The sequence below is a fragment of the Triticum aestivum genome, chromosome 7A (assembly GCF_018294505.1).
Source record: "Triticum aestivum cultivar Chinese Spring chromosome 7A, IWGSC CS RefSeq v2.1, whole genome shotgun sequence".
Classification (NCBI taxonomy): domain Eukaryota; kingdom Viridiplantae; phylum Streptophyta; class Magnoliopsida; order Poales; family Poaceae; genus Triticum; species Triticum aestivum.
The window spans coordinates 11,493,762-11,511,095 of record NC_057812.1 but is presented as its reverse complement, the minus strand read 5'-3'; the positions used below and the strand labels follow the sequence as shown (position 1 = coordinate 11,511,095).

The 17,334-nt window shown below is 44.0% G+C and overlaps 1 pseudogene; it reads left to right on the top strand.

The window, feature by feature from the left end:
• The first annotated feature begins 521 nt into the window (after positions 1–521).
• On the top strand, positions 522–1,699 carry LOC123152783 (F-box protein At1g52495-like; annotated as a pseudogene).
• Positions 1,700–17,334: the final 15,635 nt, after the last annotated feature.

The window sequence follows — 17,334 nt, the reverse complement described above, 5'->3', positions numbered from 1 at the left end:
GAGGCGATCGAGTAGGACGAGAGGGAGATCGAAGAGAGAAAGAAGACAGTGAGTTTTTCGCCGGGCGGACTCCCCAGCTTTTCCGTGTGTTCTATTCCTCTTGATTATTCTGTTACAAGATCAACCTAGCTAACTAACCCGGCCAGCCCGCTGCGATCCGGAGATGCCGCGCCATCCCACGACTTCCAGCTCGCACGCGTGCCACGCTGACCGGGAGGAGCAAAACAGAAAGAACAAGACGGGGGGCGATCGTGTGTAGACTCGGGCCCCTCTCTACTTCTACGTGCATGCTGCATGTGTACATCACATCAACAGCCATGCATTGCTTATTCTAAGCAAAACAAATTAGAACTAGCACACACTCACGTGTGATGGAGCTTACGCTAACATCCAACTTGGTTGAGACACCATCGAGTCGTTTTGGTCTGTCTCTCTGCTCGTGTACATGCGTCTATATGGTGTATAGTTACGCAGCCACAAATCGTACCAGCGGCAGCAACACGATCGATCAATCGGCGAAGATGGCGTGCGAGCTGCCTCACGAGCTGATCGTGTGGGAGATCCAGATCAGGCGGCCCGCTAGGTCGCTGCTGCGGCTAAAGTGCGTCTGCAAGGCCTGGCGCGACGCCATCTCCGACGGCGACCCCTCCTTCTCTCAAGCGCACCTTCACCGGCTTCACCAGCAAAGATAATAAGCTCTGCAGTCTGCTCATCGCACCTCATATCAAAAGCGAAACCAACACCAAAGTTCACTGCAACACAGAACCTATGGGAGGAGAGCCGGCAGGGCGTCGCGACCCTCTTGCACGACACCTCCTCGTTCCCCGTAGAGGATGCCAAGACAAGACATGGGTTTGCCCACTGCAACGTGCTCGTGCTCCTACCCGCCGAGGATACCGTGCGCGTGCTCAACCCAGGCACAGGCCGAGTCCTCGAGCTGCCTTGGAGCCCCAACAGCATTGCGCCGCGGCGGCACTTGGTAGCACCAGGACACCAAGCGTTCAGCTCCGGGTGCGACCATCACTCCAACACCTACAAGGTCGCTCGCTTCTTCTATCGTGAAACACGTGCCATGGGTGGTATTGGGATGGAGCCTTTCACTATGGGAAAGGACCAATACTGAAGTGAGACCGCCGCACAACCGCCGTACCCGTTTGTAGTAGGGAGGATTGCTACCTTCTTCAAGGGTTCCTTGATTTGGACAGTTGACCAGTACTCGCTTATGTATGAATATGATGATCTTGCAGGTATCTTGGGCTTTGTCTGGTTTAGCCTTCAAGACGAGTCATTCAGCATCATGACGGGTCCTCCATGGTACCAAGGGGCCAACTATTTAGAATCCAGATTAGCTGAGTTGAACGGTGAGCTAGCCGTCCTTCGTCTTGGGCCCAACTATGAATCTATTGAGATATGGATGTGCAATGATGCGGAAAGCAACAACCCGCCACGGTGGGAGCAGCGCCATGTTTTCAACTTCCCCGCTTCTGTTCGTCTGATAGCTACAGTCGACGATGAGATAGTGTACCAAGATGGATCATCGTATCTCCGGCGTCAAACTCATCAAGGAAATTATTTTATGGTTTGCATGACTGACTTGAAGTATCGTAACCCCAACATGGATACACTTGTTGAATACTCATGGGGGACCCTTGAGGACTTTGATGTAATCTTTTTCATTCCTATCCTAGTTCAAATCTAGTTAGCTGGCTTATTGTTAGCTATGTAATCAGCAAGGACAATCACTGGTATTTTAACCAAATATAATTGTTTGCACATGGTGGATTTTCTGAACTTTGACTTGGTTTTTATGGCTTGCATGATGAGAAGCTTTAGTTAACTATGTCACTCTAATGGTTTTTGCAGAAATATTATGTTATTTGTCAGAAACACGGTTCTGTTCGAAAAGAAGAGGCACACATACACTTAATGGAAGATCGGGTGTTTTGCTTCTTCTTTTCTACAATCCATGGATTTTAAATGTTATTGAATTGTTTGAGTTTGAACATGAAAATTTCAATTATATCCATACGACGGTCAAATTGAAAAGGAGCTCATATGTACAAACATAAGAGAAATATAAAAGATAATTAATATACGGTAACAAGTTTTAAGGAATCAGACATAGTAGTACACTCCAAAACCTCTAAAACCCTTTGGAAGTTGCCACATAAGATTTGCTATCTTTGAAGGTGTTGCATAACCCCAAATGCCTCTTTCTTAAATTTACCAAGGCCCGTAGCCCTAACAAACAAACGGCTTCCCAACCTGATTCTTCCAGAATTGATTATATTAAATGGACTAGCGGAATTGATTCAATTAAATGAACTATGGTCCAGCCAAAGTCAGAATCACTGAAATCGCTGATTCCCGAGCTTCTTTGTTGCTTACTGTACTCAGTTGACATTTTTACAGATTTTTACCACCTCTCAAACCGTTCATCCCTCTCCTACCCTCGTCCCATCCCTTGTTTCTCTCATCTGGTTGTGGCGAGGCACACATGCCCTACCCGTGCCGGCACCCATGCCAGCCGGATCTGAATTCCTCCACCTCTCCGACCTTTGTGCAGCATCCTCCCTGACCCAACCTCAAGCGTCCCCTACCGTCCCGAGGTCGACCAGCGACGCCCCAAGCTCACCACTCCCTGCTCCAGCCATGTCCTCAACATGCTCAGTCTACTGCGCTCCACCGCCTCTCTCATTTCCATGTTGGTTCATCGAGTAGAGGGTCTTGACACCGCTGCTCTACTATCATCGTTGAGAAGTTGACATGTTATTTGTCGTTTTTTCTCTTCTCTAATGGACATTTGTTCATATTATGTGTGTTTTCTCCCGGTGAGAATGTGTATGTATGTATGTATATATGAATTGGAAGATTTGTAAACTGCTCAATGAGTGTGATTAGTTCTGCACGTTTCATGGTTGACCAGCGAATTTAGGGCGTTGCAGATATTTCACAATACTTCTGATATTCTAAAAGCAAGGTAAACAATAGTAAACTTATGATTCTCAAAATCTGTAGCCACAGCTGATTCTTAGGAAACTGTAGCCCAAACAAATGAGGCCTAAAGGGGCTACCAGAGCCAAAAGACTCGTCATTAGAAACACCTCCGGCTGCACAGATAACCGGCACTTACTGTTGCCATCATTCCGAATTTCAACTTTCGTACTCCAAGAAAAGTATTACTAACATATTGTTTTTCAATAAAGTAGCCCTAAAACCAGACTTACCATTACCATGTTTCCACATTTAAGTCCAAGAAAAGAAGAAACACTTATTTTGTAGAAAATGATCAACTGCCAAATAGCAGATTTCCTTCACAAAGAAGTCAAATCATTTCTGAGGTGAGAAACAATAACTTACGTCGAATGTTGGTGCCGACTTGCCCCGACACCAACACGGGCCTGAATCGACAAAGTCCTCACTGGGCAAATCCTGAGTGCAAACCGCAGGACATGAGACATTCTCACCTTCTTACAAAAAATAATGCAAATTAATTGAACTTTCAACCACAAGAAATCAACAAAATATTGGAAATACAGTACGTAGAGCTTCTCGGTACATGGATCACTAGCTTCTAGGATTGAGCTCTGTAAAATCACATGGAGAAGTTAATCACAGAAAAATTAATCTTTGCCTTCATGACCACAAACATTGCAAATAAATTGAACTTACGAAAAACAAAAGGACAGCGAAAATATTGCGAATGCCATGGGTAGAGCCTCTACGTACATGGATCGCTAGCTATCTGCTAGGACAAGCCCTATGTATGTTCTGTAGAATCATATAGAGAAATTAATCACAACAAAATGGTATCTCCAAGGCTATTACCACAACTGCTGTGCTCGGTGCTCGGTGGCTCGGCACGTCATTGACTGTCGCTATAAGGAGGGGGCTGCTCGAGTTCCAGGTTGGGCCAGATAACGGGTTCACCTTCGAGCACGTTCAGGGGACCAAGGTTGGTGGGTTCATTTTCAAGGCTGACCGCCGCGGACCAGCTGTGGTAGGCACGAGCGGATGGGATCGATGTCTTACTCCATGCCAGAGTGGCCAAGATCCTGTTCATCAATATCATCAGAGGTCAGAGCCGACAACAGACTTGCTGTTTCTGTGATTGTTATTTTTATTGTACGGTCTGGTGACATACTGACTTGGCATGACGATACCAAAACACTGAATTTATTCCCCGGACTTTCGATTATTTGGAGCCAGCACGGCGTCGTGTTCCATGACTCCGAGGGGTAGACACACAGCGCTACCTTAACAACGCGCGCTACGGGAACGACGAGATCATCCTATCGCCGGGCACCATGGGCAGCCCGCAGCTGCTGATGCTAGACAAGTGAGTACGTCGGCCACACAATTTATATAAAACTTGTATGTTAGCCCGACGCAATTGCTCGGGCTGGTGCCATAACCACTTTGTAAACATATATAAATTTTACCCTCCCCATTCCATAACTTAATTTTCTTTCAAGGTTTGTTCAAATGCCTAAAGAAAGAAATCACTACCAACCTTCATGAAATACGGACGGAAACCTATACATAACCAAAAGAAACAATCTTTGTTTAATCATTCTTTATATTCTTATATATCTCAATCTACCGTTTTTGCTAATAGTTTTTCTTACAATATCTTTGCTCTCTAGCCAATATACTCATTCCCACCACAAAAGAGTAGACAAAGTTTTTTTTAGGAATTTCCATATATGGTTGGTCAATATCCATATATTTTTATGACTAAGAAAATAGCATCACGAGATCCCACGTGGCAACCACCAATCCTACTCCTGTATCATAGTCGTCATATAGCATGCATGATTGCTGCATGTTGTTAGAGACAAGACTACAACCCACTGCAGTATTAACAGATCAATATCATCATTTTCAGGTTCATCTGCTGTTGGATTAGTTGGCTATAATTCAGGAAGAGAAGTTCCAGCAAGACTTCCTGGGATAAATGCGGCAGGGCATCGCGAGGAGCCATGGGGAGCCGAAAGAAAATGTCTTGGATGTAGGCAAGGGAAGTTGCAGTATGGAATCATTGTGAGCCAAAAGGTGGTGGCCTTCAACGAACCAGTTGCTTTTGCCAGCAAGAGCCGACATTACACCATCAGAGGAAGTCGGGAATTAAGGATGGTGACTAGAGTATCCGCCATGCATGCCACCCCTTGAGCAAGGTGTACTCCCTATGGTGTACCTAGGGGCAAATGTACGAAACAGGGAATTGAGTTCTTTTGGATCCTCGTCAGGCCGTGGCACATCCCCGTCGCCGCCGGCAAAAGGTATATAGCTCCAATCTTCTTCCGTGATTTTGTGCTCCATATGGATGATTTCGATTTGATACTGGCCGGCGATTATAACCGTGTGGTTGATTAGTACTTTTTGCGCGATTTGTGCTCGATCGGTGGCCTACATCTCTCAACTGGTTGTTTTCTATTGAGTACCAGGGTACCATGAAAGTTCTCAGTATCGAAGCTAAGAGGTCTTGAGTTCAAGACGCCTAGCCTCTTTTATCAGATCAGTCTTTTAATTGCATTGGTTAGAGCATGCACTTCTATAGAGATGAGGTGTCCCGTATCCTATAGGCTGTGGCACAAAGGCACGTGGTGAGGCTTGCTGCTGCCACCATGTCGAGAATTGTGGCAGTGTCGTATATATGTCGAAGATGGTTGGAGGATAAGAACGGCTCACATCAAGTTCGAATATTAAATATTTTCCCCCGCAAAAAAAAAGAATATTAAATATTTCATCTAGCCGTGCCACGCCACTTTGCTAATATGTTGGAAAAGGCCGATTCAGCATAGGTGAGGAAGGCATAGATAAAACCGAGGATATGGGTCTCCATCAGAGCACCATAAACTTACGAGGAACATTCCTTCCTTGGTAGGTGCGCAAAGAACAGAAAGTGAGCTTTTTGGCGTACAAAGGGACACCAGGCATTCGGCCGTCAGTCTCAGCGTCCGGCGAAATTTAGGCGACGGCCAGACAAGGACACGCCGACGACCTAGCTCACAAGCACACAGCTGGCGGCAGCTACTTATTGGCGGCCATTGCCTTTGCTGCGCCAGCAGACCTCGCCGTTGCCTCTCCCCAATCACCATCCAATGGATCTTCGTCAGGCCGTGGTACATCCCCGTCGTCGCCGGCAAAAGGTATAGCTCCAATCCCCTTCCGTGATTTTGTGCTCCATATGGATGATTTCGACTTGATATTGGCCGGCGATTATAACCGTGTGGTTGATTAGTACTTTTTGCGCGATTTCTTCTTTCAGCGATTTGTGCTCGATCGGTGGCCTACATCTCTCAACTGGTTGTTTTCTATTGTTTCCTGCAAGTGTGATACATGTAACACATCACGGATACTGTCAAGTGTTCATACTTTTTTTGGCGGAAATCAAGTATTTATATGGGAATGAAAATTTGAGGAAAACATGTACATGTCAATGACCCTGGATTTAATTGAACCAGTTAATACTCACGGAACAGATAATTAAAGTGTACTAGTAGATAGGAAAACTGATGATCGATCCCTTGTGGGTTCCATACTCCTACCTGCGTATCATAACGATTTTTATTTTTGTTTTGGTGAAAGCATTCTATTGGTGATCACCAAGTTGTATCATAACGATTATTTCCAGCTACGTGCGTATACTCTAAGAAAAATGAGACATTTTAGATGTATTTTAATGATTGAACAAATTGTGGTCTATGCCCTCTTTGCAAAAGAGAACAAGAAACAAGCATCCACCTCTTCGTCAAATGCCGTTTCACCATCAGGCTTTGGAACATGGTCATTGCAAGATATGGGCTTGTGTACATGGACACCACCGTTTGGCATCTTCATGAGTCGCTCTTTGATTGGTGGGATAGGAGAACCGACATGACAAATCCTAACAAGAGAGCTATGGCCTCCCTCACCATGCTAGTGTCGTCGACTATATGGAACGAGCGGAATGCTAGGATCTTCAGGCACAAGAGCGCACCACCCCCGATCCTCCTCAAAATAGTTACCGATGAGGCTAGCCTCTGGGTCATTGCCGGTGCTAAGGAACTAGGGGGAATTGTATTAAGCGAGTAATTGCCATGCCGTGTGGGGTGGGTTAGTGTAACCGACTTAAACTCTATTCTCCTCTCATTTAATAGATGAGGCAAATCTTTTGCCTCCGTTTCCAAAAAAAAAACCTGGTCTGTTTTTGTGTGGAGCTAGTGTTTTGACAGAACTGGCATATTCCATACCTGGTTTTCATGTGTGCTGTCATTATTTTGTATTCTTCAATTCAGAGAAAATTTGTTTGGCAGCAACACTAATAGATGATATATTTTATTTTGAAAGATGATAAGTTTTCTAGAAATAAATCCCTCATATACACAAGGAATCCTGATTTTATTCAATTTCTTGTGAATTAAAAAATGTTAGGATTTTATTACTTTTGGAATCAATTTCAATTCAGAAAGTTCAAACATAGCACTTATCTTTCTGATTAAGCACTTTCTGATATCATTAGCAATAATATATTTTAAGGTACAAAATTGTATAAATAAAATAAAAACTCAATTTTACTGTTGTCACAACTTCATGCTTCAATCTAATCCTGTGTGAATGTAATATTAGCTGGATGTTCTTTTCACATATCAGTAATTGCATGATGCATCAAGATCTGAACTTCTTTGTTGCAATTGCAGAGCTATTATTAGACGCTCATGTTGATTCTTTACCTCATTATTGAGACACTTGTTATGATTTATATTGTGCATATAGTCCAGCTGTTGTATTTTGGGATGGTTATCTTGCGTGATTAGATAAGCGGTAAAGGGACCCTCCCAACAGTTACGTATATGATTTGGAATTCAAAAAGTAAAAGAAAAAAGATCATTGTGTTTTGGAATGCAATAGATCAAGCATGTAATTCATAGTGATGAGGCAACACGCATGATGCATGCCTTTCCACATTTTGCAAACAGATATGGCACGCAATAATTAATGATATCACAGGAACAAATTAATTGGCATCATGTGGTTAGGAAAAGTATGACATGCAGCAAGTTCCTTTTTTATAATTCGGAAGTAATTTTTGTCAAATGATTGTGTAACGATTAGGGAAAACATGATATGCAGCATGTTTCAAAATTTTGTTAAAAAAAATTGTGAATAGAACACGGTACAGATGCACGCACACCCTAGAGGCCCCTCGCTGTTGACGGGGAGGTCGCCTCCCACTGAAAGAATAATTAGCTTATAGTAAAAATAATAATTATTAGCTGTAAACGTAACACCCGTGTCAAATCTGGGATTTCAACCCGGGTGAGTTTGTTCCACCACAAAGAACCTAACCGAGCTACGATCAGTTTGCATTTTGGAAATAAAATTTGCAGGCAGTCTATAGTGCGGTGATTAAGAAAAATGTGGCATGCGACTTGTTTCAAATATTTGGAAATAATATTTGCAGGCAAGTAATGGCATGATTAAAAGAGGGTTGGGTAAAATCCGTGGTGCACTTGTCACTCGTAGGGAGTGTTACTATTAGGTGAGATTGCTAAACATCTATGGGTGGTGAGAGGGTAGGTTTAAAGTAGTTATGATTTTGTTGGGTGAAGAAAGACATTACAAAACTCGCTCCTTTATAGTTAGTAGAAGATTCGCATGATTCGCGCTGTCAATCTCTGTTCCTAAAATTATCTGTAATTTCAATGATAACTATAACTTTGAGCATTGTACTTATATACATTTCAATATATATATATTTATAAATTCAGATGAAGATCTCTGTGAAGACCCTCACTGGAAAAACAATTGTCATCGAGGTGGCGTCCTCTGACACGAGTGACAACATCAAGGACAAAATTCAGGAGAAGGAGGGCATTCCCCCAGACCAGCAACGACTTATCTTTAATGGAAGAAACCTTGATGCTGAGTGGACAGTTTCAGATTACAATATTCAGGAGCAGTCCACCCTGCACCTTGTCCTGCGCCTTGGTGGTCCTTGTACCGTTTGTTGTTATAGGTATATTAATGTGCAGATGCTCGCTGGCAAGACCATCAGCATCGAGGTAGATCCAACGGACACGGTCGACACTATCAGGGAAAAGATTTGTGCTCCCCAGAGGCTCTTCTTTGCTGGCAAGCAGCTTGAGGATGGACGGACAATTGCAGACTACGAATTTGGGAACAATATCACTCTGCACCTCGACTTTGGAATGCAGATTTTCGTGAAGAGTGCCATTGGTAAGACCACCACTCTCCTGGTGGAGCCGTCTGACACGATCGACAACATTAAGGAGAAGATTCAGGGCAAGCAAGGGATCATCTTCGATGGGAAACAGCTAGATGGTCAGGGCACTCTTACTGATTACAACATTAAGAGAGGCTCCACCCTATACCTTCGTCCCTGCAAGCGCGGTGACATGCAGATTCTTGTGAAGACACGAACTAGCGAAAGCATCAGGCTCATGTTTAAACTTTCTGACACTATTGGTGATGTGAAGGCAATGATTCAGGAGAAGCAAAGGATCATGTTTGAGGGCAGGAAGCTAGATTATGGGCAGTCTACGCTCGCCGATTATGATATCCAGGAAGAGTCCACCTTGCACCTTGACTTTGGCATGGAGATATTTGTGAAGACACCCACGGGCAAGACCATCACTCTTAACGTGGATCCATCTGACACAGTTGACAGCGTTAAGGAAAAGATTCATGGAAATCAGATTCTCCTCTTTGGTGGCAAGGAGCTTGAAAGTGGACAGACACTTGAGGATTATGATATCCAGGGAGGGTCAACATTGCATGTTGAGGATTGTCTTACTGAAGGATGAGTCCATTGGTACCACTAGCAATGTGAGGGTTACGATCCTGATTAGTTCGCGTTCCACATGTCCTTGTTTCGTCTGGGAATATACCCAGAACTGATGTGTTATCCTAGGCCAACTATCCCTCTATAAACTTTGTGCTTCTTTGTTCGGTGGCATCTTTATCATATTAATTGAACCGGAAGGAGTATTGCTTTGAATGCCTGGGTTCGTGTATGCCAACTTGGATTCTCTATGCTTGTAACTATCAAGTCAGCATCTCTCATGCACGGTGCATGACGCCTTCTCATCCCCACGATATTGACACTTTTTAGATCATGTCAAAAAGTTTCTTTAGGCCTTAATGTATCAACCCTTATAAAGCATAACAATGAAACTGTGTCTAGAAAGCATTTTGGTTATTGTGTGGTATTTTTTTATATAGCCTACTTCAGCTAAGAGGTTTTGCTGAGAAATGAATTAGTTGGATTAGTAGAGTTTGTGTGAGGGTAAACGATGAAAACAATAGCTATTTCAATAAAGGTAGGTGGTTATGGCAAGGGACCCTTTGTCTCCCTTGATGTTTAATTTAGTTGCCTGTTCACCAATAATGCTTCGTAATGCTTCTCAAGAAGGCTTAATTAAAGGGTTACTACAGTGATTTTACCCCTGGGTGTGTAATAAACCTGCAATTTTGGTCTTAGAAAATGAGATAGAGGGTGCTAAAAAATTTGAAATGGATTTCTTTGCTGTTTCGAACAAATTTTAGGTAGCAAAATTGACTTCCATAAAAGTGACCTGTTAGTTACCAATATGGAGAATGAAGAAATCAATAGCTCTGGTCATGTATTCTGCTAAAGAAGAGCAACTTCCCAACGAAATACTTAGGAGTACCACTACTCTGTAACAAACTAACAAATGATTATTTGCAGCCTGTCATAGAAAAATTAATGAAGGTATAGTAGCAGGGTGAAAAGGCAAGCTGCTGTACTAGGGGGTTAGAATGGTGCCTTTTAAAGCTTCCCTATATAGTATACCAATTTACTTGTTGTCTGTCGTTAAATGCCCAAAATATGCATTAGACATGATAAATTCCCAGCTGGCCCACTTCTTTGGGGTCAACAGCCGAGAAACATGGGTATCCATTTGGTTAGATGGGGGCTGGTTGCACAGAAGAAAGAATATGGGGGATTTGGGAATATGTCGGCCCCATTTCGGGAATCCCATGTGCTTACCGCACCAATCGGAACACACATACAGATGGCATCGAGATCCATACAACGATATATCTTATCTTATATATATTTACTAATCAGAAGCAACAATGGAGACTCCACGTTCTTTTTTTAGAAGGAAAACAAACAAACAAGCACGAGGTTGGGTTGGTTGTTTGGTGAGGTGGCACTGATGTTAAACTTAGATGTGACATAATATGTCATATCTAGATGAGTCTTAGACACATCCGAGAAAAAAATTGTGTAAGTAATTTAAGCATTGTACATTCATGCCCTTATTACCATACATTCTTATATCCTTGATCTAACTAACTTCAACTTAGGACAGAACTTGTTTCAGTAAATTTGGAATGGAGAGAATACTACGCATACAAGTGGAAGCATGGATCTATTTATTTTACTTTCTTTGCGGGAAAGCATGCTGATCTATCAGACAGGAGTACAAATCAAGTTAGGAACGCAGACTCAATTTATGCAGTCTCGTCTGATTCAATTAACGCATACTCTTAACCGCTCGGCCTGAGCGGTTAGCTATCTTACAAATCAAGAATTAATACAGGCACCGCTCATGTGGACTGAGTTAACTCCTGAAGCCCAACAAACAACGAAGAATTAGACTTGGACATCTCTGGTGAGCAGTCCTTTTCCTGAGCAACAAGCCAAAGAGCATTACACGAGTCAACCAAAGTTAGTTCTGAAATAACATCTACTGTTGATAACTACATATCGATGCAAGACTGAGCAAACTAGGAGCGCAGTTCACAAGTGAACTGGAAACGAAAATTATTATTTGGAAACCGTCCGAAAGCTAGAAAGTTTTCTTTGGCAAACACCAGCAAACTAGTTGAAAGCAAAAGGAACATCCCCTCAAATAAAAAAGCAAAAGAAACTAAAGACGGGCTTACCAGAATCAAAGTTGAGAAAGAGGATACTCCATTCTTTTTACTCTGCATATAAGATTTATCTTAAGTCAAATTTCATAAAGTTTGACCAAATATATATGAAAAAATATGGATGATCACAATACCAAATTAACATCATTATATGAATAATGGAACTAATTTTCATATTCTATATCATTACTACTATAAATGTGTATAATTTCTAATACAAGATTGGTCAAACTTTATAAAGTTTGACTCAACACAAAACTTATATGCGTAGTAAAAGGAACTAAGGGAGTAAGAAAAAGGACAAATAAAATTCTTAAAATCTAAAAAGTGCATACGCACTATTTGGTTGAATGGAGGGGCCGGGTCTTGCATGCATGTGGCTGTTAATTTTTTTGTCTTCTAGTGCATGTGGCTATTAGCATTAAATGCGTTCACACTGATTACTCCATTCCGAACAGAATACATCCACGCATATTTATTTTGTAGTTTTGAATTTTAAAAAATTATATATTTCAAACCGCGCGTCGGAATTCAAATCCGTTTTCACTGTTGGAACTCTTGCGACGACATCTTTGAAACTAGATCCGGTATGAGTATGTTTCGACGAAATTTTTTTGTGCCAACTTTGGTGCTATATGGTGCAACTTTAGTACTACATCGTGTAACTTTTTGCAAAAACCAATATTTGGATCTACATGATTCAACTTCCTATGAGATTGCAGTCTAGCAACCATGACAACTTTGATATTTAGTTGGCAGGACTATTGGCACACACATATGCTCAGTTGGCGCGATAATGTAGTCTAGTTGCACACACATTGATATTTAGTTGGCATGACTAGTTACACACATATGCTCAGCTGGTGCGGCAATGTAGTCTAATTACACACATATTGATGTTTAGTTGGCAGGACTATTGATACACACACATATGCTTAGTTGGCATGACAATGTAGTCTAATTGCACACACATTGATGTTTAGTTGGCAGGACTTTTTGGCACACACATATGCTCAGTTGGCACGATAATGTAGTCTAGTTGCACATATATTGATGTTTAGTTGGCAGGAAGACTAGTTCGTCGAAACATCCCCATGCGGGATCTACTTTTGAAGAGCACGTCGCGGGGGTTTCAACAGTGAAAACGGATCTGAATTTCGACGCGTGATTTAGAAGATATGTCTTTTATAATTTTGAAAACCAAAAATTGATACACAAGAGATGAATATGATGAAAATTAATGCAGTGGCATGCAGGCATCCATCACGTGAGAAGAGATCACATAGAATAATTAATTAACAGTGTCCGAACAGGCACTTACTTTATTTGACCGGCCGCTAGCGCCCGGCCGCCAGCTAGACCCGTCCAATAAAATTTACCATAGTGAGCAATCATACAATCTCATCGGCTTCAATCTCAAAGAACTGGTATGTGTAGCCCGAAAACCATAACGAACAGCTTATCATCTGTCGCTAAATTGTCTCATGTGAAAAGTCTTAAATTCTTACGAGATGTCAGACACACGTACACACACATACACACGGATCATACACGCATAGTGTCTACTTTTTTTATTCGATAAAGGATATTTTTATTAAATTAAAATGTAGTATCAAGTGGATACAAGATATGACGAGCAACAGCTAACCTTTGCATCACTAAAATGCACACAAACAAAAGTAACAGTACAAAAAGTCGGCTAGGTTGTGTTCGCTAACACATAGTATATCTTTCTTATTGAACAAGAAAAAGTCCCGAAGGACATAGACACTTCATTTAACATAAGCCAGGATTACAGAGCGCTTTACATCAAGACACCACAGAAATAGGATATAGCAAACAAGTCCATGTCTTCTACGAAGAGGATCCCAAACTAAAAGATGGAAAAGCAATCGCAAGGGAGATGTCTGACGCTGCATTCCCTTGGATTGAGCTACACCATCGCAAGGGACGTGCCACTTGGGGCGGAAGTCACTGCAGCTCACCATGGCCTCCAAACCAACACAGCAGTTGCCTCCTATTAAACACATTTAATTCAGCTGCGCAGAAGGGGTGATCGTTGGCGATAGACACGTCGATTTTACTGTGCCGAGAGAAAAAACGCGAGAGAAAAGAAAGGATGAAAGGGATCGGTGTTTGTGCCGCTGAGTTAATACCTCCCCACGCACGCGACCTGCTCTCTCTGTCGTTCCCTCTCCCACACGCCTCCTCAAGCGACCCCACCTCGCGCTCCCAAAGCTGCGCCGACACCTCCTCCCCTTCTCTCACGGCCTCTACAAGCATCCGCAAATCCTCCCTCTCCCCTAATCTCTTGTATTTGCCTCTCAATCACGAATCAGGATCCATGGAGGTTTCCGACAAGTGCTACTCGATCTGCTATACGGCAGCGGCCGAGACCGCCGGCCGTGGGTCTGCGTCTCGCTGCTCATCCTCCGGAAGGCTGCACGCGGAGGGAACTCGCTGTTGGCGAGGTTCCGCGGAGTGCCAAGCGGATGCTCTTTGCTAGCGGGGACGAGCACGACCTTCTCTTCCCCGGCTCTTCACCCCCAAGGCCAAGGGTAGCGACCCCAGGAAGATCCCTAGGTCGCCCTACAACACGATGACGTGGATCGAAGCGCCGGTGCTCCAATCCGGTGGAGCGGTGGCGCCGGAGGTGCGGACCCAAAACACTACCCAGAAGGAGGCGCCCCAGATGAGCAACACACGTCGTGTTCCTCCCGCTCATGGAGGACGCGCTCTCTGTCGCCGGCGGTTTCGTTCTGTCTACGGCAATGGGTTGCTTCTTCTTCTCCGTTCGTGTGGTCAGATTTGTTCTTCTTCCATCATGTTCCATCTTTTGTCTCGTCACAAGCACATGCCACAGAGGCTAAACTCTTTTGGCAACCGATTGAAAAATCAGCTGGAGGAGAGCTTCATTAGATCTGTCTACTCTTGTATTTTCAGTTACCTGTGTGACTGAAAAAGATACACTATATGTTACTATGCTATATTTCTTAAGTTATGCATAAAACCTCTACCTATATACTTGGATCACCGGATTGCTCAATTCTTTTTATGCAACAAAACTACAGAATTAGTACTTATCATTGCAGTGTCATCTTCTGTGTATACCAATATCTCTACGTACTACCGGACTCGCGGTCTATGCCTACGGCCAGGGGCCGTCGGCATAGGTCATTTGCCGTCGGCATAGATCTATGCCTACGGCTGCCGTCGGCATAGACCCGTCGGCGTAGATATCGTCAGCGTAGTCTTGCCAGACCGTCGGCGTAGTATAGCCGTCGGCATAGGGACTTATGCCGACGGCCGAGGTCAGCCGTCGGCATAGTTTAGCCGTCGGCAGTGTTTTCCCGTCTGACGGCAACGGACGGCGCCGTCAAAAGCGCTGACGAGTCATGGGACGCCACGTGGCAGAGGTACACCGACGGCTTGGCCGTCGGCATAGGTAGAAATCTATGCCGACGGCCTAGCCGTCGGCGTACCTCTGCCACGTGGCGTCCCGTGGTGCTCCTGGTGGCAGTGCTATGCCTACGGCAAATCTATGCCGTCGGCTTTGCCATAGGCATAGTCCTGCCACGTGTCTTTCCCTGGTTTCTCCTGGCGGCAGGGCTATGCCTACGGCAAAGCCGTCGGCATAGATGAAAATCTATGCCGTAGGCATAGATCTGCCACGTGGCAAGCCCTGGTAACTCATCGGCTTATATATGCCGACGGCTTTGCCGTAGGCATAGTTTTTTTATTTTTTTTATTTTCCCTGTTTTCTCTTTTTCAATTCATTTGACAGCATTTCAAAGCAGAATAATATGGAATTATGTAGAAATATGACAGTTCATCATCTAAACATACTCAAGTTCATCATCATCATCTAAACATAGTCGAGTTCATCATCATCATCTAAAGATCATCACCGGCGGAAGTTCATGAACATAAAAGTAGTGTAAGACATGGAACATCATAAAAGTAGCAACATGGAAGGCATGGCACGACGGCCACATGCACGGAATCATCATCGACATCAAGCAAGACCACCTCTGCCAAAACCACCACCAAGACCACCTCCGCCAAAACCACCACCACCAAGACCACCTCCGCCAAAACCGCCACCGCGACCACCATCACTCTGCCAGATCGGAGTGACTGGGGTCGACAGAGCAGTAGTCGAGCCACCGGTCTCCTACATGTTTCAGAAAAGATTCTAACGGTAAATATGATATGATAGTGTTGAATGAACGAGAACTAGTTTGCCAGTAGTTAGGCAAATGTACTAACCGGACCATCACTGCCTAGTGCCACCCATTCATCGAACGTGGGCACGTGTGGGGGTTCTCCCGCAGGTGGTGGTGGGGGTCCCATTTGTGGTGGATCCGTGCGGTTACTCCAAGACGCCAACATAGCCTAGATGTTAGTTAAACAAGCAAACTAGAAGGTCAGAAGGAAAGAAAGTGCAAAAATTTAGCTTGGTTTTAAGAGGGCAAAGCTAACCGCCATCATCTGACGGTTGTAATCATCATTTGCCTTCACTCGTTGCAAGTACTCTCGCACCTCGAGATTCCTATGCTCGACAAAGGCCTTATATGCCTACATAATTTAGGTTGTTTCTAAGTGAGCAATGCTGAAAATGAACTGAGAATGCTAGAGAGAAAAAGATAAAGGGGAAGTACTTACAGCATGCTGGCGGGCTAAGGGAGTCTGTGCACGCCCCGTACTCTCTAACTGGCTCGGGTTGGTAGACCGAAGCCGTGTGTACGAGATCGAAGGAGTTATCAAGCCATCGAAACACGGATACCGGCCATGTGACTTCCCCTGGATGGCCACCACCGCCGTGTCGTCGATCTGAGACTGGGAGACCTCAGGAACAGGAACATCCGGATGCAACTTCTGATAGTGCTGAGTGTAAGACTCCAGGTGCTCCTCGGTCTTGCCGTAGTACTGGCTCTCGCCCTCCTTGGGATGACTCCGCTCGCGGGCCAGCTTCCACGACTCAATGTCTGAGAGCGGCCTCTTCAACTTGTCCTCCTGCAACGTCAAACAGAAGTTAGCCATACATAAGAACATGATGGTAAAGAAGACCAAAAATGCATCATGCATATAGATATACCTTCATGGCCTTGAAGCCCCAGTGGTTCCTGTTTCCTTGGCCGTGTGTCCCGTCTTTTCCACGGTTAGCCCGGGCCTTGATGCTCTTGGCGGCAAACTCTACATTGTCGCCGAGCCACCTATCCACCAAACTCGCCCATCCGTCATGCCTTCCATAGCACCAACGAGGAACAACCTATGCAAATTTTGGAATCATGACATGTGAGCACGAAACATATAGTTGACTGCTTGAAACAATGATAAGTTAGTAATAGTTACCATCATGAACTGCTCCCTGTTCAAGGTAAGTCGTTGCCTCTGCGCTTGAGTTTTGGTCATCTTTTGTTG